The following is a 24,916-nucleotide window of genomic DNA, read 5'->3' as shown; positions in this document are numbered from 1 at the left end:
TAAGAAAATCCTATGTTCACTTTTTACTTTCATACCGCCAACACAGCCAAAGTTATAGTTTGGTTTAGACACTGTACACAGTATCGGAAACCCAAAATGTTGAAACACCAAAAATTCGCTATCTATGGCAGCAATGTCGTTTCGTTTTATTACCTTCGCTGCAAATTGTCGACATTGGCTATTAATTAAGCTTTGAAGATACACTTTCCCTGAAGGTTAAGGATTTATGTTATTTCAAAGGCGGTTTAAAACCATTCGGATATATTAGATAGCACTGGTAATAAGTTGCGAAAGCTATTCATACGTGTTCAGATGAGCCGAGTGAAATTTCAAAATTTAGCAGTAATGGAGTATTGTATTGATCCGTTCGAATTTTCAGGTCACGTCTTACCCTAATTTATGGTTCACAACCTTGAAGGACTGAAACAAAACTCGATTCCAACAAAGTTACAAAATCAACAATGCAAATTACGAAAAGAATACAAATCGTAACTTTTGATTATTCTATAAACAACGGTTTTATCAAATGTGAAGAATGTTAATGTGGGAAACATTTCACTTTAATTTTCGGACTTTCAGTTGAACAAGTTTTTGGATATGATTTAAGTAGCTTGGAACTTCATAAACGCAAAAATGTCAAGCTAACTTCACTAAGATTCAGTGCAGTAAACGAGGATAATTTTACTATGTGAATTGGTGATCTTTTACCATGCCTGATTATCTTAAGGCAATTGTATTTTACGCCGACAAACGTGTAGTCAATGCAAAAGTGGTACAGTTACATTCATTGGCTGTCACTGACTTACTAAGTCATTAGGTAATGACTGACGGACTATACTCATGAAATGTTCACTACTACTTACTAATCAGTACTTTGATCCACTAATCACTACCCGTGGTGTAGGTCCGCGGGACGGTACTCGAGCGTAGTCCGCGGTGCTGAGCTAAAGGCACCCGCCGCGGTCGTAAAGTGCGAGGTCGCGAGTGGATGCGCAGATTTCGCGGCACTTCTATACACGGACCGATTACACAACGAGATCGAAATTTTTAACGATAAAGAAGCGGCACGAATGAAATTGACGTGACATTTGGCATTTCTACCGGATCTCCTGGAACACACTCGCGCAGCATTTTTTAACGTGTACTATTTTTGAAAAACTGGCCAATGAATGAAATCGCACGTCAGTCACGTACGCAGGCAAGTAGATAATACAAACTGATTTTTTTGAGTAGTGAAGCTTCTTACCCCTGGTAAAAAAATATTCCTGAAACTTCGATTAATTTAGAGAAACTTATAAACACTCAGGAGTAAACTATACGTGACGTTGTCCAAACAAATAAACCAAACCCAATTTTAATTTATTATTATGCATTATATTGTTCGTAAAGTTGCAATGATTTAACAATTTGAATTCATCATTATCATGCACATTACCACTCACTTTTTCCAATAATATTGCTGTATAATAATTGTCTAAAATGTACGCAGAGCACTTTTCCATCTCGAAGAATTTTTCTAGGTTTGTCATCTGACTTACGGTTCGAATTGAAAGCTCTGATATGGTTATGGATATGGTTGGTATAAGTTCCTGCATAACTTGAACAACAATTATCTTCCCGAGGTTATTTATTAGGTTGCACAATCTAAACCCTAAAACGGTTACTTGTGATATAAAAACAACGTTGTCTTTTTATGGACGAAACGTTTGTTTTCCAAACAAAGTGTAAAGTTGTTTCGTGTTTTGCAATACTTCAACTTGATTTTCCATGAAATACGGAATTGCCAATTTAAGTGAAAAAAAAACATTACAAAGTTTAAAGATGTTACCGGGGATTTAGAACTCTAGGTTAGACTTTCTAAAAAGCCTATAAAAACAGAAACCAATTACAGAGGATTGAGTAAGTAGTCTCGCCGTTGGCCCGAAAAATACATCGTCTGGAACGAATAACGCATTGTCTATATGACTACTGAATGTTGCATTTTTCACTTCGTTTGGACTGATAAGGGCGTCTTTTCACAATCAAAAGAATAAATATCACCCTCGGTTAAATTTATTGTTAACTCATTTTATAGAAAAGTAGAATCAATTCAAAAATAAAATATTTACTAAGGCAGTACAAATTTTAATGTAAGATTACCTTAATTCCCTCAAGTCTGAGTTAGTTGACATTAAATCGTCATATCAGTATTTGCTCGTAGCTTTCATCAAAGAAGTAATTATAAAGGTTATTTCGAAAGTAATTTATGGCGGAAAATAAATGTAGGCAAAGTAGAGAAAACGGAATTTGTAATCGTCTATCTTAGATTAAATACTACATTGAATTTACCTTTAAGTTCGTCGCGTTCTTGTGATAACTGCATAACAAGGTTTCCTTGTGCCAAACTTAAGTGTATGTAATCAATAAATTCATAGCAACCGCCATTCACCACTGAAGTCGAAAATTCAATCAATAGCGATTTTGTTACATCCGGGACGGACAAAGAAAGTCAGGAATTTTAAGCAGAAAGGTGTATATTTTTTAGCATACCAACAATATGTGAGGTATACAAGTACGTATATGTAAAAAAATGATAGTTGATGGGACATAAACTAATAGTCTATTATAATTCAATTAAAAAGTATAGGTACGCTTCTGTGTAAATAACGATAGCGCATTATTTTGTTTAAATTTACTTCACTCGGTTTTCCCGACCCCAGATTTGGAGGCTTTGCTAATTGCAAACTGAAAGGAGTTTGCAGTAATAAGGCAACCTTCATTTACGAAAAGGCACTAAAAAGGGGAACAGGATTCAGAAAGAAGTTGAAGCGTTGAAAAGAAATGGTACGTGGAATGATTTAGCACATTCTTAAGAGAATCCAGTAAGAATTCTTCAATTCTTACTTCTCCTTATCTTTCAGATGGCTATATTGCTCCTTCCCCCGCGGGTTCGAAGGAACACATGGTTTTTAATTGAAATATTGCTGTCTGAACCACCTGATGACCTACACAAAAATACAAAATACTAAAATGTGACATTTTAAAAATAAAAGAGCATCATTTCACCCCCCACCTCTAAAAATCGAGAAAAGAAAAAAATTTAAGAGATGTTAAATATTGTCCCCCCTTATCTCAAAAGGGCATTCTGGCTTACCTGTAACAGATAACACAAACAAATAAATAAGAGAAATAGTGAATAGCGTGAAACAATAATATTGCGATTGCAATTTCTAACGTCTGACACTAGGCAAATCGGATACTAAAACTGTAATTAACACTCAATAAGAATCAATCAAAGCAAGGGTACCAATATCCTCGTATCCGAGGGATACAATGTAATCAAACGGTGGAACTTTTCGTAGAACTCGGCGTAGATATTTCACAATGAGTGTTGATGTAGTCTTATCCAGATAGTATAAGCAATCCTGCAAAGAAACGCAAGAGGAGAACTATGAGAGAACAATGAGGGAAGATAAAGGAAACTGTGAGGGAAGATAAAGCCCTAAAAAAATACGTATTAAGAAAAATTCTGATTTTTTTCCAAACATATATCCGCAAAAAGCATTATTCAATGGAACAGCACATCAGAAAGAAAAACCACTCCAAAGGTATAACAAATAAGCCCTTATTAGTAGACACAAAGTTAAGAAAAAAGAGATGGTGTATCAGAAAAATTATATGCGTGCAATCAATATGAAGGAAAAATCTACACTGCACGAAAGGAATGCGTAAATAGAAAAGAAAAGATCACGACCTCTAGCGGCGGAAATAAAAAAAACCATCGTAGAAAAAACCAATTACACTCGCATGGCCTCTAGCGGCGAAAATAAAGAACTAAGGTACACAACTCTACTTTAGAAATAGCTTACATGGTAACTAACCAGTTTTACAAAGGAAATACCTATACGGGTACATATATGACGGAAGCTTAATATTTCACTTCGGGTCGATGTTAGAACTAACACGAAACACAATTCGATTTGATTAAATAGCAAACAACAATCTTTCTAGAATATTCTCGAGCGTTTCCGAACGCTTCCGCATGTTCTATAACTATCAGGTCACATTTCCCGGTAAGAATGCGTCCCATAGGCCTACAATTCTTATAGCCGATGATTGATCTTCCATGGCGTCTCGATTTCTCTGGAAATGAAGTTTGCTTTCAAACTGATGGCAAAGGAAGAGTTCTGTGCAAGAATCAATTCTGTTCCTAAAGGATCTTGGTTGAAGGAACTCCAAAAAAGGGAATAATGTTCCCACATGTCGGAAATTTCTCATCGGATATCCAGATTATTTATTTTCCGGAACCGTAACGTGGTGTTGAGGTCGAACGAGCGGATAATTAGCTGTAATTATAGAGTTAGTCAATACAGGTACAGATTATGATCAAGGCTACCAGATGCAGGTACATAAATTACAGGAAGCTTTCTTCTCAACTTGAATTACAGGTCTTTACTGGACCATGACACAAGTGCGTTTAGCTCGGGTCCCAATTTGCTTATACGGAAAAGAATTTTGCCTCTACGTTCCCAAATAAGGTCGGCAAGGATTTATCTGACAACGCGACGGTTCTTAAAGGAAACTTCCACCTAGTTCAAGGGACCGTCCTCATAGTCAGTTGAATTGGACGGAAAAAGCACCGCGATCATACTTGGATTCAAGTCCCATCTATCGACCGAATGCATCAACGCAAGATTCCGGTGCTTTATCAGGTAGCGTAAAGCCCGCAGGGTTTCAAACCTACAAGGATTAACGACACCAGTAAAACAGGCGAATAAGATGGCAAAATAAAACTAGTCAAATTAACAGGTCTAGGTAATAATAATGAAATAAAAAGACAAGCTCTAGGTGAATGAAAACAAAACTGAAATAAATTAAAAAGGACTTCTGGGTTTCTAATCGGAGATATAATAATGCTTGGAACGGAATCTGGTTCTGGTTTCTGGTCGGTAAGAGGTAGGGGAATTCCTTTCTGGTTCCTAACAATCACACTTTTATAGAGACAAAGAGAAGCGCAAACAGTTGGGAGATTGAGAAGGGATTTAATTTCAAAGGATGGGAATACAACCGGCGACATCTAACGGAGGAATTTTGTAACACGTACTACATGATACAGGGAGTGTTGAATATTTTTAAAACATTAGAAATTTAGACGCGCAAATGAAAATATGAAAGTGATCTGTTGTCAGTGGGAGACTTAACAACTGGTTAATAATGATTTCATTATAAACCACTTTCAAAAGCTGTAAACTTTACAAGTGAAAAAAGGTAAGTAATCAAGTCATTATAGCCTAATAATGAAAAAAAGAAGTCTAACAACCCTTTTGTTTTAACTCTACCAGGTAAATATTGTAACTAAATTGTTATTTGCATTTTGCAAAGTCGGTATATGGGATAAATACTTTTGAAAGCCAGACACCACTTCCTTTGTAACGTTTTTGATACCTTCCACTTCCGTAAACCTCTCATTGTTACAAAGGACGGAAATTGCTCATAATTTTAAAGTGATAAAGTCATGCATTCTAGTACAATAATATGGTCCCGTAGTCTCTTGTAATCTATTGCAAGCAGCATCGTTTAGGATAAATATCAAAACGAACGGAAACTTAAGCTTGCACCAGTTTCTCGTAAACCCTTTTTGTTCGTTGCGTATTAAAAGAATTTTCTACCCGACAGGCATATTCGTTGCAGTGTAGCATGTGCGAACGAACTGCTAAATCCTCGGTGCATACTTAGAAAGATGTCCCTTTTTGTATTGTATTTGCATAACTACAGCATCTAAGCGGCTCCCTCGAGGCTCGTTGTGATTGCTCCAATTTTACGAAAGCGATTAAATCGCACATTTCTCAGGAATTATAATTTATACTTTTCTACTCGAATTATTCCGCTTGTAATTACATTGAAACAAGATTAATACTCCTTTTGTTATAATTTTGCATAAATTAAGAATCCACTTTCCAAATGCGAAATCGAAACAACCTACGAAATTTCATTTAAAGACGTCTATTTTACAAGAGCTCATTGTCTGGATGCAAATGGAGTGGACGCTTAAATGAGTAATTTTGCATAGCCGTGATGTGCTTTTATTTCTTGCAGTTACAGATACGGAAGTTAATTGAGTTTTACGTATTCCGAATTGAGTATACATTATATGGGAGAAAATCAACAACACTGTTTTGATTAATTACTTCTATAAGTTTATGTTGTATGCATGGAGTAGATAGCTATCTCGAGACAATAACACAGAAGAGACTGAGGATTAGGAATGTTTTGTTTTATAGAAAATCAATAAACATTAACGTTAAGTGGAATCTTGGTTGCTGATGTTCAACTGGCGACATGTAATCGATAGTGTGCTTTGCGCGTGTTAGGAATAACGATTGTGGTTTGACTTATCCAGCTCTCAGAAAACTTTATTTATGTAACGAATCTGGCGACCATCCCGGCTCGTAAAGTGAGTGTTCTTATAGATAATAGCCATGTTTTTCAATTTTATTATATCGCCAGATATTATTCCATTTTTTCTTAACAGTTTATGTTTATATTACACCTTTTCGCAATAAATAAATGCGTAACGCATAGCAATTATCAATAAAGCATCTTCCAAACCACAAATTTCACTTGTTCCAAAAGGACCAAGGAAGGGCTATTTATGTATATGTATTTCGTACACCCCAAGCGATAAATCAAGAAGTTTTTCGGGCAAGTTGTGTGAAAAAGGTGAACATACGGCAATGAATTATACCTATTCAGAAATACAGGAAAAACTGCTAGCAATAAAATATAAGTACAGACAATGCAAAAATGTACAAATTCGCAAGCGTTTTACAATAAATTTCCCCTTGAAAGTGCATCTCGTCGCCTTATTTCAAGTTTTAAATTGCCATAAGTTAGCAGCAGCATTCAAAGCTAAATTTCTCTAAATGACCAATGGGTAGTGAACAGTAAAAATAGAGAGAATCCCAAATATATAGAAAACTGTTACGGTCCATTGGAAAAATGTGAGTTTTATTCAGGATAGCTTCTGCAAAGAATTCAATGCCCCGAAGCTCCACTTTATCACAGGATATAAAAAAAGCTGAATACTTATATTGCAAAACAGTAGAATTCAATTTTAATAAATAATGGAAGATCTCGTAAAAAACAGCAAATTTGTCTTATAACAAACTATTTTATATCCCAGTTTAGCAAGGAAATATGAGACCGAAAGTTTTAAATTGATGTCTTCGTATAGGCCTGACAGCTTCAAAGGATAAATAAATTCAATTTATTAATTTTGGCTATTTTCGTATTTGGGCGGAATAGTCCGGTAAGTCACGCAAATTTGGTTGAAACGTGTTTGGCCATCTGAAATTTTAATTAATACAATTTTTCGCAGTCAAAGTAGGGATCTGCACAACACTTCGTGTAAACGCAATAACGACAGACCAACTCTAATAATTTGAAGCATAAATTGCATTTATAGCTACATTAATTGAATTTATTTTCATTTGTGTTGCTGCCTTTGTACGGAACAATTCGAATATATTTTTCGTTTTACAATTGAATTTCCTATTTAATTTCAAACACTTGTGCAGTGAACTATCTATTAAAAGTTATCAATTTATTCAACGAACTTAATTAGGCATTGGTTGGCAGAGAGCATCCTACTATGATATAAATTCATAAATTAATGTGTTGAAAAAGATTGAAACGTAATAATTATGTAGTCTTGCAACAACTAGCATGTGCGTGGTAGCTGAAAAGTAGACTTTACATTAAAATATTACTAACCTAATATTACTTACCTGGTACCCCAGTATGAACCACATAAAGATGCAAAAGACTAAAATGTCACGCGGAAATTCACTCAACCCCATTATTTATCACCGAAAATTAAATCAAAAGACCACAATAATTGGATTATTGTTTGAGCAAAATTTAATTGCAGTTATTTTCACAAATACCCTAATTTTTTATTTTACAAATAAACACTTGGTTTTACAGACACCCAAATTTTCCCCAACACGACCTAAATTAGATCTACCCAAACAAATTTAATGTTGAACAAACGGCACAGACGAAAAAATCTAACTTACTTTTTACACACTTGTATAACTTTTCTCGGTTTCTTGTTGAATTTTGACGCTAGCTCCTTAATTATTGTTTCTGATGATGATCTTGCACTTATTTCCAAAAAACTGCATAGGCCTGCCACAAATTGTAGTGCCAGAACCTGACAGAGGCAAAACTCGATAGCAGTATAACACAAACACTTAATGTCACCAAACTACGACGATGTAAATTGCCGTCATGAGACCTTTCATTTGAATACAATGAAGGGTAGAACGTGTGTTTAACCCTCCCATTTTCAAAAGTTTTACTTGGCACCATTAAAGGCATGCGTAAGCAAAATTTAAGACCAATTTGTTGTCGTATGTAAAAGTTATGTTCAACAACAGCAGGAAATAGTTCATGCCCCCCCGCCTCCCCTAAGACAGCGAAATATGATAGCCGTCTGCCACACCTTCAATCATCATAACATGCTCGTAATCCTATTAAACGAGATGTGCGAAAATTCTAGATTGGAATTAACAAAACAATTGCGCACTATTAAGCAGGGGCTGATTTAGGTAGGGGCTTTAAGGGCTGGAACCCAGGGGCCCCGTGACGACCATTTAGATAGTGGTTAATAAAAACAAAAAGAATGAATCCAACAAGATACTAAATTATTCTTAAATTTCAGATAGATAGATTAAAGACTTTGAGGCGCAAAAATGCAGAAAAGCCCAATTTGAATAACCGTCTCGAGAAAATGGAAAGAAGTCATCTCATCTGTTTTATAGTTTCAATAGTTCAATGTCTTTTTGTAAATATTCATTTTTAGTACCCTTTAATAATAATTTTCTGAAGAAATAATAATAGTTATTTATGTATTAAGGGCATAATAGTGATGTTTATATTCTCGAGGGCGACGAATTTGTTAATGTGATTGAAACTATACAAACGTCAAACATAATTTTAAATAATTCAATTTATCGTGAATTTCCAAGAAGTTCCAGAAACTATACGAAATAAGGTCAATCTTGTGATTTAATAGGTATTGGCAATTCATAGTTGATGTTTCTAATTGTCAATGACCTGCAAATATGTGTTTGTTTTGTCATTAAGTATAAATGAGTTACTATGGTGATACTTAATGCCCTAGGGCATAAAGTGGTACTTTATGTCCGCGTATCACAGATATAAAATGTGCTATGATAGGCTAGTAAGACATAAAAATAGTAATGACGATGTTTTTCGATAACCCGACATTCATGTAAGGGCCCCCTGAAAATATTAGCCCAGGCCCCCCCCCCCCAAGGCCTCGGTCCGCCCCTGCTATTAAGTAAGTACCGCATCGACAGTATCCGCAACTTTTCTTTAATCTACCGATTGCGGACGAGTACGGTACAATCAACACTTGACGCAATACCAATGTCTTCTTTTCTGCTTGACGAAACCGGCAACTTCATACCCATAAACAAAACATAAGCATTTCCAATGCTAAAATTCCAGGACTCTAGAACCATTCCCCTAGAAATAGTTCAAAACGGTAAAAGGGGGTCCGGACGAACGGACGGACGGACAAAACGCAAATAATAGCACATCTTTTTTCATTCGAGCATTTTTAGGTTGACAGTTTTTCGAGTACAATTGCTAACAGGAAACAGATTTGAATTCTAACAACACAAATTTACTCGGTTTCAATACAAACCTCGAGTGTAATTCGGCAGGACAATTTAACGAACAATAAATTCACCACATCAATCAATTATTGACAAATGTCATACTAGTCATATGGAAATTGAATAAGTGAAAAAACCACTACTGCATTTGGCGCTGGAAAAGTTGCAGGTAACATACAATAACTACAGTACATACTCAACATCATAATTTAATATTAACTGCACATGCTAAAGGCGCAGTTCACAGGGGGCAATTACTTGCTTCGCTGTGTTCTTCCACTGAACCCCATACGTAATTCACAAATAATATAGACATAAGCTCGTGTACTAATGGCGTTTCAATAAGCAAGACTGCAAACTAGAGCAATAATGCATGGATAGGGAAAGGATGAATGGAATAAGGAGGGAAGATGGGTGTAATAAAAATATAGTTAAATATATTACTCAAACTACACAAACGCTATCTAGACCTGAAGTGAATTTTTAACTTAATTTAAACTTAGGTGGGGGAAGGTTTTTTTATATACGACGGAAAGGTATTGAACTCTGTTATATTATAAGTAAAGGACCTTTTGAAAATGTTAAGTGTATAGGTTGGAATACTTATTAGATCTTTCCGTCGAATATTAATATTATGAACATCCGTTCTGAACGTAATTTTATTATAAAGATATGCAGGTGTTTTGAATAGCAAAATTTTTTGAAAGAAACAAAGAATGAAGAAGTCGCAATTTTTCCATGTTAAGCCACGGAATTAACATCAATTTATGGGAAATATGCTGGTATTTTCTAACGCCATAAATGAGATGAACACATGCATTTTGAACCACTTGAACTCTGCGAGCAGTTTCACTAGTGAGACAAGGACCATACACGCAGCTGCAAAAAGAAAATTGGGACAACACAAGAGATTTGCATAAAATTACTTTCGAATGATATGATATAATTCCTTAATGCTATAGATGTACCGTAAATTTAAAAAGGCCTTTTGAATGCGGTTTTTAATGTGACGCTCAAATCTTAAACTTGAATCCATAATTATACCCAGGTTCCTAGCGTAATTTACTAGTTCTAACTTTGTGTCACCAATTTTAATGTTCAAAATAAGAGTATATATCATTGGTTGTTTTTTTATTTGTTGAACTGCCAAATATTAGCGTTTTTGATTTGTTTGGATTTACGAAGAGGGAACGTTCGGCAGCAAAATTAACAAAATTGTTTAGATCTTCATTTACTTCCAAACCAGCTGTGAGGGCACTTTTAAACCAGTAGTATATCTGCGTGTCTTCCGCGTAGAGGTGGTAATTGCAGTATTTAAGTTTGTTAATTAAATGTGAAGAGTATATAGAAAACAGAAGAGAGCTTAACACTGACCCTTGCGGCACCCCGCAACTGGTTTCGAGACTAGAAGAAACAGAATTATTATAGGAAGTATACTGGCTGCGGTTTTTTAAGTAATGGCATAATAATTTCACAGCTCCTATTTCTAATCCTGCATATATATTGACAATAAAAGATCATGGTCGATCGTGTCAAAAGCCTTCGAAAAATCTAGCAAAATCAATACAGTAATCTTTCTATTATCGTAATTGGTCAAAATGTCATTAGTTACAGATAATAGCACTGTTTCACACAAATGGCCCTTTCGGAAACCAGATTGCTTTTCGGGAAGAGTACCAAATTGTTCTACGTGATGTTTCAACTGCACGTTTAGGACCTTTTCAAAGACTTTTGACACAATAGATATGATGGAAATAGGACGCAGGTCAGAGTATTGTTTCGGGTCAGATGTTTTGGGTAAAGGATGAACAATAGTGGTTTTCCATGCATCCGGATATACAGTGTTCTATACAGTAGTTAATGAGGTGAGTAATAACAGGTATAATAGTTGGAATACAAAGCTTGATCATAAAAAGTGTTAGCGCATCACTTCTACAGGCGTTAGAACGAAACTCCAAAATTATTTTGAGAATATCTAACTCCGTTACCATATTAAAAGATAACTTGCTCGTTACGCTACTATGAATCATGGAGTGGTAATTATACTCTACCAAAGTTGGATTTTTTTTACAGCTGTTGGGCTGTTGACACAACAAAATTATTAATCTCATTATCGTTGCTTATATGTGTCGGTAGTGGCGTTTCGGATGGCTTACATCCGATACCCATGTCCGAAAGCTCGCGTAAAATGTTGGTGTTTTTAGTATTTTTAATTTTAAATTCAATATAAGCTTTTTTTTCCTTAATAATGGCTTTATTAGTAAAATTACGTAGTTTTGTAGTAGACCCAGTGGGCCTCTTGTATGGATTTTTTGAATTGCTTTAAGCTCTGTTTCGCATAGAAATTAACGTCAGCATTGTTGGCGTAAGCCATGGAGATGGTTTTTTGGAAAAACGTGAAGTAATGATTCAATGATTACTTGCATTATATTGAAATTATGTAAACAATCGATGTTGAAACTTAAGAGTTTTTAAGTTTGTTAAAACCAAATTTATGAAATGGTTAACCTTTATTGATGTAACTTACATTAAGAGTTGAAACAAGACTGCTCGTTAATAGGACAAAACTTGATTAAAAAGATTCTGTTCACAATTGAAGTGGCTGATGTGCACCTAAATAAATAATACCACGAACTGTGCTACAAAGAAAATGACTTAAAGTTAATGGTTTCTATTGAATAACTCCATCAGGATACTGAATTCTGAGGAACTGAGTAAATTTGCAATCCCTACTGAGAACCTTCTCAGAAGGGCCTTTCCTGAAACTATTGAGATTGTCTGACAGAATTCGCGGAAGGTGCTAAGATGACATGACGTTACATCTACTCTTTACGTGACTAACAAGTGATTCATCCCTAAATACTTAATTCCTAGTACAAAATATGAATATAAAATTATAACTCAACAATCGATGTAATGTGTCACTCCTGGTTTGTCTACCCTGTATAAATCAAAGTTAAAATCACCTAAGCAAATGATCTTGTTCGTCAAATGCGAATATAGTGACTCGAACTCACCAGTAACTCCTCTGTGATCCTTAAGAGAGAGTGACCTATAAATTGTTACAATAATGAAAAGTGTGCCGTGTATCGTTAGTTTTATAGCAATGTATTCAAAATGCCATGTAATAATCCCAATATGAAGTTTATCAACATTTAAGTTACGTTTGTAATATATTGCAACTCCTCCACCATGCAAATTTCGATCAGTACGGACGATATTGTAAGAGTTTGCAAACAAAACATATTCATTAAGTATATGGGTATCTAAACGTAATTCAGAAATACCTATGAAGTCAATATCTAGAGCACAAAAGTAATCTTTAAAAGCAATGTAGTTTCTAATAAGGGATCTTGTATTTAAATGGGCTAGTTTTAAGTTATTCATCATATGATAAATTGGTAAAAGAGAAAAAAGGGAAGCACAGTTGATGTAGTCTAAGCGCACAGAATAAACTATACGTTGCGTTATCGTACTTACTGGTCCTTAAAGTTACAATTATTAAGAGTCGGCCTCAAAAGAAAATTCTTATTACATTACATGTATACACAAGATTACCTCGATAAACAAAGAAAATAGAAATTTTCGTATAGGTGCGGTAAATGTAATCTACTTTGAGTACCCATAACAAAATTATTATTGGTTTGATAACCTTTTACTTTACAAGCGTGTTGTAGAGCCTATCGTTTTGAAAACAGACAACTATGATAAACATGCACAACTAAATTTTCTTTATTATAAATAAACAAGAATCAGTGGTCGAAAAAAACATACAGTTTTAATGTAGACGTAAATTGTAGTATCTTCGCCAACCGATCCTTGTCCTTCCGGGAGATTGGCTACTATAAGGGATGCATTTGAAGAAGTGCACTTCTTTATTTCGCATAGCTCGGATGGGGTAGACAAGACGCGCCTAGTTCCATTGGGGAGCTTGATACAAATTCGGCCATCCAGAGTCCACACATTTTTCGGTCCAAAGTAATCCTTGGCATCACTGTAAATTTTTAACCTGGTGGTTTAACTTGGTCAATGCCAACCCTTATTGGCCACTTCTTGGTCTTTGGAGATAATCTTGGTAAATGGATCATGTACCATGGGATGTAGTCAAACGGCTAAAATGCGTACAGCCATTTCCCAAAAAGTAAATCAGAAAACGGCGTTAAACTTCAAAGGTCCACCCAAAAATCGTCAAAGGGTTGGGAACGGCATCGATAAGTCCCCACGAACAATAGCAGCCAGTTGAGAACGGCGAGATTCATGAATCGAGCTGCACATGGAAATTAACGGCAAGTTCATAAATTAACAAACTACCATCACCGCAAATTTGAGTGTCGTTGTGCACCCCCATCCCCCCTGATCCCATCAAGATATTGACTAAAAATGAGATTTCAGACCAAGGACGCGTCTCATATTAATTCTTTACACACATTACCTTAAAAGTTTCACTGAAGTAACTGTTACGTACAATAGATGGCAACACTGCAGACCATCGGCTACATTCATTCTATGATCGGCTATATCCGCTAACCTTCAAAGTTGGTGTTAACCATCTGTCATTTTAAATTTGGTTCCTCATAATTGTGTTGTGAACTTATTCGAATCATTAATGAATATCAATAATTATTCATTATCATAGAATCGACCGCATGCAACAATTTGCTAGCGTTCACATTGAATATGTTGTAGAATCTATAATTTTACAAAAAAGTTACGTTAATCAATCGATGCAATGGCTGAGTTGAAGAGGTTCAAGGCGAAACGGGCTTACTGCAAGGCGAGTGTTACACGCATTTCAAATTTTCTTAATCTGCACAAAGACGCTACTCTCACCGACACATTAATAAACGAGTTGGAGGTACGCAAGGGAATGTTATCGAACTGCTTTAAGGAGTATAATAATTGCCAAGTCGAAATTTCATTTTTGGAGGAAGGGGAACCGGAGATTGTTGACGACTTCGAAAATAAGTACATCAAATTGATGGCTGAAATCGACACAAAAATAAAGGCGTTCCATTGTCGTCTAGCACCAATTGACAGTTCGCACAGTGCTTCTCAACCATTGGCATCAAACCATGTTACAGTACCGGACATCCTAAAACCCAACACCAAACTTCCATCAGTTCAAATTCCGTGCTTTGATGGAAAGGAACTAAGCAAGTATAAACCCTTTAACGATTTGTTTGTGGCCGTGATTGGTAATAACAGTACCTTAACTGATGTTGAAAAACTGTTTTATTTACGTAGTTATTTAAAAGGTGAAGCCTTGTTCTTAATTGTTAATTTACCTATTGTTCATGAATCATATAAGGAAGCTATATCCATTTTAGATAGTAGATACAAAAATGAGTTTATCATTACCAGTTCTCACATTTATGCTATGTTAGATGTACCTGACATAATCAAAGGGACTGCGAGTAACATTCGTGAATTTGTTGCCAAGATTAAGCAAGAAGTAAGCGCATTAAAAAACTTAGGTCAACCAGTTCACGAGTGGAATATGTTATTGCTTTGTTTATTGTCCAGAAAACTCGATACATATACTAATAGAGCCTTTCAATTTGACAGGAACAATGCCAATGCAGTGCCCACACTTGAGGAATTACTGCAGTTCTTGGAGAGTAGAGCTACAGCTTTAGAATCTGTTGGTTTTCCAGAAAAAAAATTGAGCAAATCGCTGATGTGCAATCTTGCAGTAAAACCAAAGGCAAAAAAGGGGAAAGGAATGGAATGTAATTATTGCATGGAATTGGGACACAAGGTATATAGGTGCAACAAGTTTAAAGGAATTTCTGTCATAGATCGTATCAATTTTATTGAAACCAAGGGTTTTTGTAAACTCTGTCTGAATGACCATATTGATAAATGTAATCTTAATTTAAAATGTCATGTATGTAAAGAAGGTCATAACTCTTTACTGCATCAAATAGAAGAGAGTAGTGTGGTTTCTGTTGGTCAGAATCATGTAGAAAATGTTATCCTACCTATTATTAAAGTCAAAATTAAATCAAGGAATGGCCAGGAGACTGTTGTTAGGGCACTTGTCGATACAGGATCTCAAACTTCCTTCTGTACTACCAATTTAATTAATAAATTGAAATTGAACACCTTTAATAGTGGTAAAACTATTCTCGGCATTACCAATACAATGTCGAAGGTTTCTAAGGCTGTTCACTTATTGATTGAATCATGTACAACTAATTACAAATTAAGTATCAAATGCTCAGTGGTGGAGAGGATCACAAAAAATCTGCCACAAGTTCCTATTGACATATCACAGCTTATCATGCCGAACAACATAATTCTGTCTGATAATGAGTTCAATGTGCCAAAGCCTATTGATTTATTGTTGAGTGCTGACATCTTTTTCAAAATTTTACGACAAGATCGTCTCCAGATTGGTAACTTGGTGTTGCAAGATACAGTATTTGGTTACATGGTCAGTGGTACTGTGCAACAAAATATTTGTAATTTATCCTTAGAATATTGTCATTTTAATTTAGAAGAGTTGGTATCCAAATTTTGGGACACTGAAAAGGTCTCTGAAATTTATCCTGAATTCACAACTGAACAAGAAGCATGCGAATCATGCTTTCAAAAGTCTGTTGTGAGAGTGGGTAATAGGTTTCAAGTGTCTTTACCATTGAAACAAGAATTAAATCCCGATACATTGGGAAATTCATATAAGATTGCCTTGAAACGATTTATAAATTTAGAAAAAAGGTTTTCCATTAACCCTACCTTATTTGAAAGTTATTCAAGGTTTATCAATGAATATATTGAGCTTGGTCACGCAAAAATGGTTGAACTTCAAAATGATGAAAAAATTGCTCATTTTCTAGCTCATCACCCAGTTATAAGGGATGATAAGAAAACTACCAAATTAAGAGTAGTTTTTGATGGAAGCATGAAAACAAATAAGCAGGTATCATTGAATGATTTCATGTACAACGGAGCGGTAGTTCAAAATGAGCTATTTGATATTTTGTTATTATTTCGGACATCAAATTTGTGATTCTAAGTGACATAAAGCAGATGTACAGACAAATATTAATGTCTCCCGAGCACAAACCTCTTCAAAATATTTTATGGAGAAGCGATCCTAAATCATCAATTACATGTCTACAGCTACAAACAGTTACATACGGGCTAAAAAGTTCGCCCTTTCTTGCAACTCGCTGCCTAGTGGAGTTGTGTAACCTGGAGGGTAAAAAGTTCCCTTTGGCGGCCAGGGCAGTGTTACATAACACGTATGTAGATGATATTTTAGCTGGTGGCGACACTGTTGAAGAAGTCATACAATTACGAGATGAACTCATACAATTATTAAGTAACGGATCATTTGAATTACATAAATGGTGTTCTAATAACCCTTCTATTTTAAATGGTATCCCAATTGAATTACAACATTTTGATGAACGTGAGATGAATCATGATTTGATAGTAAAAACATTAGGGTTGTCATTTGATGTTAAATTAGACATGTTTAAAATATCAAGTCCCAAGGAAAGCATCACTAAGGCTAACACTAAACGTAAAATTTTGAGCTTTTTATGTAAATTTTATGATCCTCTAGGATTGGTAGGCCCACTTTTTGTATCTGCAAAAATTATAATGCAAAGGTTGTGGTTAAAGAAAATAGACTGGGATGACATTTTAAGTGATGAGTTACTTGAAACATGGGAGGAGTTCGTAGAGAATCTAAGAAAAATGGAACCAATTAATATTCCGAGATACTTGCAATTGAATTCCCATGCTACTAGTGAGCTTGTAGGTTTTTGCGACGCTTCCATGTTTGCATACGGTGCAGTTGTGTATATAAGAACTGTAAATGAAACTGTTACGTCAACTTTATTGTGTTCTAAATCGCGCATAGCTCCGTTGAATAAAAAACTAACAATACCCAGGTTAGAGTTAAACAGTGCGCTGTTATTAGCAAATGTAATTCATAAAGTATATAGTGTATTAAAGAAAAGGATAAACAAGGTGTACTTGTACTCTGACTCTAACATAGTATTAGCTTGGATAAAAACAAACTCTGTTAAATTAAATCCATATGTGGCAAACAGAATAATAAAGATTCAAGGCTTAACGAAAGGTATGCAATGGTCGTATATTAATACAAAGGACAATCCAGCGGATTGTTTGTCTAGAGGTATTAATCCAAATGAAATTTCAAAAAACAAAATCTGGTGGTATGGGCCGAGTTATTTCTTAAATGTCAACTATAAGCATCCGCTGTCTGAGGTAAAACTGGCAGAGCCATTGCCAGAGCAGAAAATAGCCTGCACTCAAATTATTTTGGAATCTAGTACATTATTTGCCAAATATTCTTCAATAAGTAAGTTAGAAAGAATCATAGCCTGGATATTAAGGTTTAAGCATAATGCAAGTAGGCCAAAGTATAAATTAGTTGGTAATTTAAAGCCGTTTGAAATTTATAATGCCTTAGAAAAAATCTTGATTGTTGAACAGCAATTTCACTTTCACGAAGAATTCAAGCTAATTCAAAATGGTCAGCAAGTAAAGACGCAATTAGCATCATTGCATCCTTTTATAGACAGGAGAGGAATTCTTCGTGTAGGTGGCAGGTTGCAGAATGCGCAGATTGAGTATGACCAAAAGCACCCTATAATACTTCCAAAAAAAAGTATCATAACTGATTTAATTATCATAAGAGAGCATAAAAAATTGCTACATGCAGGACAAAAACAGATTTTAAGTAGCTTAAATTTAAAATATTGGTTAATTCATGGAAATAGGGAGATAAAAAAGATTATTCATAAGTGTGTAATATGTTTCCGATTAAAAGCTCAATGTGCACAACAATTAATGGGATCTTTACCTGAACCAAGAGTAACTTACAATAGACCATTTCATAATGTAGGTGTTGATTTTTGTGGTCCATTTCAATTAAAACAATCTACTATTCGAAGGTCTGTAATCACAAAATCATACATTGCATTGTTTGTGTGTTTCTCTATAAAGGCGATTCACATGGAACTATTGTCTGATTTAACTGCTGATAATTTTCTATCGGTTCTTAAAAGATTTATATCACGTCGAGGCAAACCAGCAAAAATCTATTGTGATAATGGTGGCACATTCAAGGGTGCTAATAGAAAGCTGAGTGAATTGCGAAATATGTGTAAAAAAGAAAGTGCGAACAAGGTAGAGAATTATAGCCTAGACGAAGGTATAGAATTCATTTTTACCCCAGCTTATTCGCCCGTATTTGGCGGCCTTTGGGAGGCGGGAGTTAAAAGTGCAAAGGCACATCTAAAAAGAGTTGTAGGGAATAACGTTTTAACATATGAACAGTTCAATACTATAATCATTCAAATAGAAGGCATCTTGAATTCGAGACCTCTCACACCAATGAGCAACGATTGTACTAGCTTGGAATATTTATCTCCTGGTCATTTTTTGATAGGAAGCACGTTTACTAGTTTTCCGGAATCTGATTGTACATCGATTCCGCAAAACAGGTTGAAAATGTGGCGTTTGTGCACGCAAATACAACAACAGTTCTGGAAAAAATGGCATGTAGATTATCTAGTACAGTTGCAAGCACGACCAAAGTGGAAGGCACCTACTCCTAATCTACAAGTAGGCATGCTGGTTCTAATTAAAGATTTAAATTTACCTCCTTTAAAATGGCCATTGGGTAGAATTACACGAACTTTACCTGGAAATGATAACAAGGTACGAGTAGTTGAAGTAAAAACTCACAAAGGCACCTATATTCGTTCTGTCACAAAACTTGCTATCCTTCCAATTGATTTGTAATATAATAAATTGACATTCAAGATCTACACTAATATAAGTAACGCATTTTAGACAAGGAAATAATCAAGTAGCTCTGCTATCCTAAACTGTCAAGTGAAATTCCGTATACTTTGTTGACGACGTATCTTTACATTTTTGATTATGTAAATTCCAATAATTAATTTAATGTATTGATAAGCAAAAATAAGTAATTTTTAAGATGGACGTTGTAAATTTAATTTATGTTGCCTTGTAACTCCGTTTGTGACTAATTGTTGTATCCTTTGTGTTAATTATTTGTATTGTTTTATGGATATAAAACAAAAAGGGGGAGTATGTTACGTACAATAGATGGCAACACTGCAGACCATCGGCTACATTCATTCTATGATCGGCGTTATGTACAATTGACGTTACGTTATGCTGTTATACGTAGTACAATAAAAATTAGAAAATCTACAGTCCACTTATTATACAGTAACTACTCTTGCAGAAGCTTATTAAAAATCAAGGAAATCTCGATCCTTCACCATTAGCAAATACACTACCGACCCGAATCTCTGAGTACTGAGTTATCACGAATCGTGAAAGAATCTTTAATATTTAACGAAGTTCTCGCTACACGATTTGTTACAGAAAGGTCGATTGTAACCTTTCTGGACGACTACGACCGGAATTTGGTGGATCGACGTTACAAGTTTTCAATTAGACAACTATCAGTAACAAACTTAAGTATTCATTTCACTACAAAGTAGCCTAAATACCTTTCCATTATCGTGACAATTGCTAACTCGTTTACATTTTGGTTATTAAACCGATAGCTGAAGGTTGGGATTTAATTATTACAATGAATGACCTATTAATCCGTTTAATTCAATTATCGAAAATTCTGAATTTGCATCGTTATGTTCGTTTTACGTTGTCAATCGTACAGCCTCATTTTCAAACGTGACATGTTTCACATTAATCTGTACATTCGTAGTAACAAATACAATTGATCTTAGGTTTGATTATTTTAGTATTCTGCGAATACACACGCAAAAATGGTGCTTATTTGAAACTATCCATTCACTTTTGCTTCAGCATGTAAAATGATATTGATTTCAAGTAGGTGGTTTGATTAAGAGCTCGACTCAAAAGTAAATTCCCAAATTGCTTTGTGCAATTTTACAACCGCGTCGTTTCGTTTCCTTGAATGTGAATGCGGTCGTATTTCAAGCAATTGTGTTCTAGAGATTTTACTGAGCAACTGTTTCCTTTACAAATATACATGTACATACTGTCGGTGTTGAAAAGGGAGGTAACGGTGGTGGTATATATTAAACACGAGCATAACAATCATGTAATCACTTTTCAAACAGTGGCATAATACCCATCAAGCTGTATGCACGTTGGAAACGTGCTTGTTGAGATACTCCTGAATTTCAGGATTTGATAAGTTCAACAATTTAATAATTTAAAACGCTGTTCTGCTACTTGCGGTTATATTCTCATTTTGATCTTTGAATGTGCACTGTACGATAAAACACTAAACTAATCTTACATAGTGATCGGCCATACTTCGCACTCTTATTCATATTCCAAACGTTCGAAAATGTTGATACAAGAGAATGACACTTTCACGGATTCGATCTACATATTATAAGATGATGAGGGTAGTGAACTTTGAAATGTCAGTAAAACAAAGAAAGTTCACATTTGATCTGATCACAGGAATATGCGCCGGATATGCACATTTTATGCGAACAAAACACTTAAACACCACAATGCCAATTTGTACTTATTTTTAAAACGCTGCCCATTATTAATACACTTTAACAGGCATCTAATGTAAAGAGACTCGCTAAATTGGGACTAAAATCTGTACATAGAAGTAAAAATTATGAGTAAGCTGTACGAGTATCGGTGAAATTAATCATAAGACATCTATTTGTATCGTTAAAGGGTTCGAATAAACACACGATTTGCATGAATTAACACAGACAAAGTTTATATTCACAAATCAAATTAATAACAACATTCTACCAACTAAGTGGACTATAACAAAGTCAGTACACACCCCGCATAAGCGTTCGGTAACAATTTAACAAATTAATGAAATCTTGAACTGCTTACAGTTTTCTGTTAAAAATCCCAAACATCCGGATAAAAACAACAAATTGCGACAGAGAACAAACGCACTCAGAACCTTAGGGCATTACATGGATCTGGACTGTAAATTCTACTTATTATTGCAATTACCCTTTTTGATGTAATTCCTTCGCCGAAAGGGATAACGAAGTGGAATAAGATAAAGAGGATGTGAGGGTAAATGCAAATCTTGAACAATTGTTATTCGCCTTTTTTGCAAGTCACATTGAGCGAATTTTAATTGATTGTCACGTATAAGAGATTTTAAAGGTTGTACGAGAGCACACGGAAAAGTTGCCTTATTTGCACGACAGACTAAATGCTAGTGTCCAGTTAGGGGTCACCAATGTAGTGTGGTCACTATTCCAGCGGTTGTTACTTATATCGTGGATAATATTCACACTAATTTTATATAGAACAAAATAACACTAATAACGTTTTTATATTGCAGGTTTGATGAAATTCAATATTTATTTTCTGTTATTCGCAATCGATTTCGGCCTACGCCTGATGATGGTCAGTTAGAAAATAAATATTGAATTTCATCCAACCTGCTGGTCTTTTATTTTAAATAATGAAATTCAAAATAGAAGAGTTCATCGACAAAAAACAATAATAATAAAATAGTCGTTTTATTATGCTTTGAAAACCAAACACCTCTTTTTGTCTTCTTCGGGACACAAGGAACGTAATTTTACTGCATTGAATTATACTGGCTGACCAAAACGCAAACGATGGCTACTCGAACCATACACAAAAACTCCTTCGCCCAACTTTCACATCTTCTCAAACTTTCACTCTAAACCCGGCTGATTTCCTGAAAAATATTATAAACTTTACTTCACGAGCAACTAACTTTATCAATATTACGAAGAACAGCATTGTGTATGTTAAAAAGGCAACCTTGCCACAACATTTAGCGTAGACGCACGTCATCAAAACTTTCAACGAACAGCACCCCGGTCTCAAAACTAGTAATAATGCCAACTTCAGCATTTAAAGTCACTCTGCTACTTCCCAAAATTTGAAAATTGTCCTCCAATTACCGAACAGTCAATCACGTACTTACCCGTTTCTTGTCCCTCCTTAGCGTCACGTATCAAAATTGTTATGCAAAATTCTGTTATCTCCGATAACATTTTTCTACGAAAACACTCACTTTTCTGCCCGTTAAAACGCACTCTTATCGCTAATAAATTGTTATCCTTTTAACAATAGTATATTAAGTATGGAGAACGGTAAGGGATTTTTACCGTTCGAAGACAATTGTTTGGAGGAGGAGCGAAGCGACGACTCCAATTATTGTCTGAGAACGGTAACCCTTAACGTTCGACGTGCTTATAAAATTTTTTGCGCGATCGAAATTAAAATTATGTAACCAATATAAATATGCACTAAGAAATTAACGAGCAGAATAAATCGAAATGATCGAAGTGGTGTACATCACTAGGTAACCAGTTTATTTGTCAAAATTGAAATTAATAATTTCATAAAATTGTGCATGTGTCTGATGTAGTTTGCTAGCTTTGTACTTCCTTTATGACTTTATGAGCGTCTTTCTATAGGAAACAACAGCACAAACTGTACGTTTAATGTACCTAACAATAATTAAAGATTAAATGTAATGTAAGACTGTTGATTTTTAAAAAGGCGTCGGTAAGTATTTTTGCTGTTCTGTTTTTAGATCGGTAAGTAATTTTGGCGTCGTCGTAATCATAGCAACTGGTAAATGCTACGTACTGTCATGGAAACACACATGGTAAATAGTCAGAAATGACCGATCGCTCAAAAAATTAATAAATTCATAAATTCAAACAGAACTATCACTTAAATGACTTACCAAAGCAAAATTAATAACAAAATAAACGATAAAGTGACATATATTTAACAATTCTACGAATCAGATGTTCTGTACCACTAAAAACTGGTAAGTTGTGGGATTCTAACTCACAACTTGTGAGGTTAAAGTTCGAGTCTTAAAGCGCTACGCCAAACTGACAAGGTACAGTTCAAATTTTGTTATCAATAAAAGTATTTCGACACGAAGTTCGGGATTCTAAACGAAAGATTGCTTTTAGACCGAGAGATAACGACAGATTTTCTGCGATGATTAGTAAATCTCTGTCACCGCAATTTTCTCTTTACAAAGGTTAGAACTAGCGTGTAAACGTATATCACAGGTCTGTTGACCGGTTCGTTCTATTTTTATGTGATTTTTTCAAATTTTGACAGTACCGCAAACAAAATTGTATTAAGAAACGTGTGCTATCATACAGAGTGGCCCAACGAGAAGTATACAGAGGGCTTTTAGGGTATTAAATTTAGAAATTTCGAAAAATCCTCGAACACGTCAATTTTGTATTCGAGGGGGACAACTTTTGGAATACAAATCACGAACCCAAGTCTTCACCCCTCTACTTAGGGAGCTTAACCCCTAAAATTTTAAATGGACTCCTATAGCAAATGGGACATTATTTGAAAGCCAATTTAATCGTGATTACTAATCTGTTTTGCTTTTTAAATTCTATTGATTCGTTTCGGAGATATTCGCATTTGAAATGGTTTTTTTCCCCTGATTTAAGTCCTTTAGATTACTTCTTGTGGGGATATTTAAAGAATAAAGTTTATGCTACTCCGCCCGGAACATTACAAGGGTTGCGAGCACGTATAACCATAGTGAAAGAATAGAATGGTATAACTCAACAATTTCGAGCGATTACCCCTGAAATCTTGCAACATGTACGGCAGCGTTTTGAAGCAAATCTTTATTATTGCATGGAAGCAGGTGGGAGGCAATTCGAGCATTTATTGAAATAAATGTTGTGTGTTTAAAGTTATTTGTAATTTTTTACACAATTTAAACCTTTTTTAATACAAGGTGACTTAGATCATCGCATTTGTTTTGGTTTTTTTTAGAAAAAAACATTTCAAATGCGAATATCTCCGTAACGAATCAATAGAATTTAAAAAGCAAAACAGATTAGTAATCACGATTAAACTGGCTTTCAAATAATGTGCCATTTGCTATAGGATTCCATTTAAAATTTTAGGGGTTAAGCTCCCTACGTAGAGGGGTGAAGACTTGGGTTCGTGATTTGTACTCCAAAAGTTGTACCCCTCGAATACAAAATTGACGTGTTCGAGGATTTTTCGAAATTTCGAAATTTAATACCCTAAAAGCCCTCTGTATAATTCTCGTTGGGCCACTCTGTATTTGAAAATACTAAAATATTGGAGAGAAAAGATAATAGGGACTAGCATAATTATGTAATGTTCCAAAAATTGCTAAAAAAAGCCTGCTTAGTTTCGCACTTAGTGTGGGCCATGAGACCGGC

Source organism: Photinus pyralis, unplaced genomic scaffold, assembly GCF_008802855.1.
Source record: "Photinus pyralis isolate 1611_PpyrPB1 unplaced genomic scaffold, Ppyr1.3 Ppyr1.4_LG1, whole genome shotgun sequence".
Taxonomy (NCBI): domain Eukaryota; kingdom Metazoa; phylum Arthropoda; class Insecta; order Coleoptera; family Lampyridae; genus Photinus; species Photinus pyralis.
The sequence above is the reverse complement of the archived record's forward strand: the minus strand, read 5'-3'. Positions refer to the sequence as shown.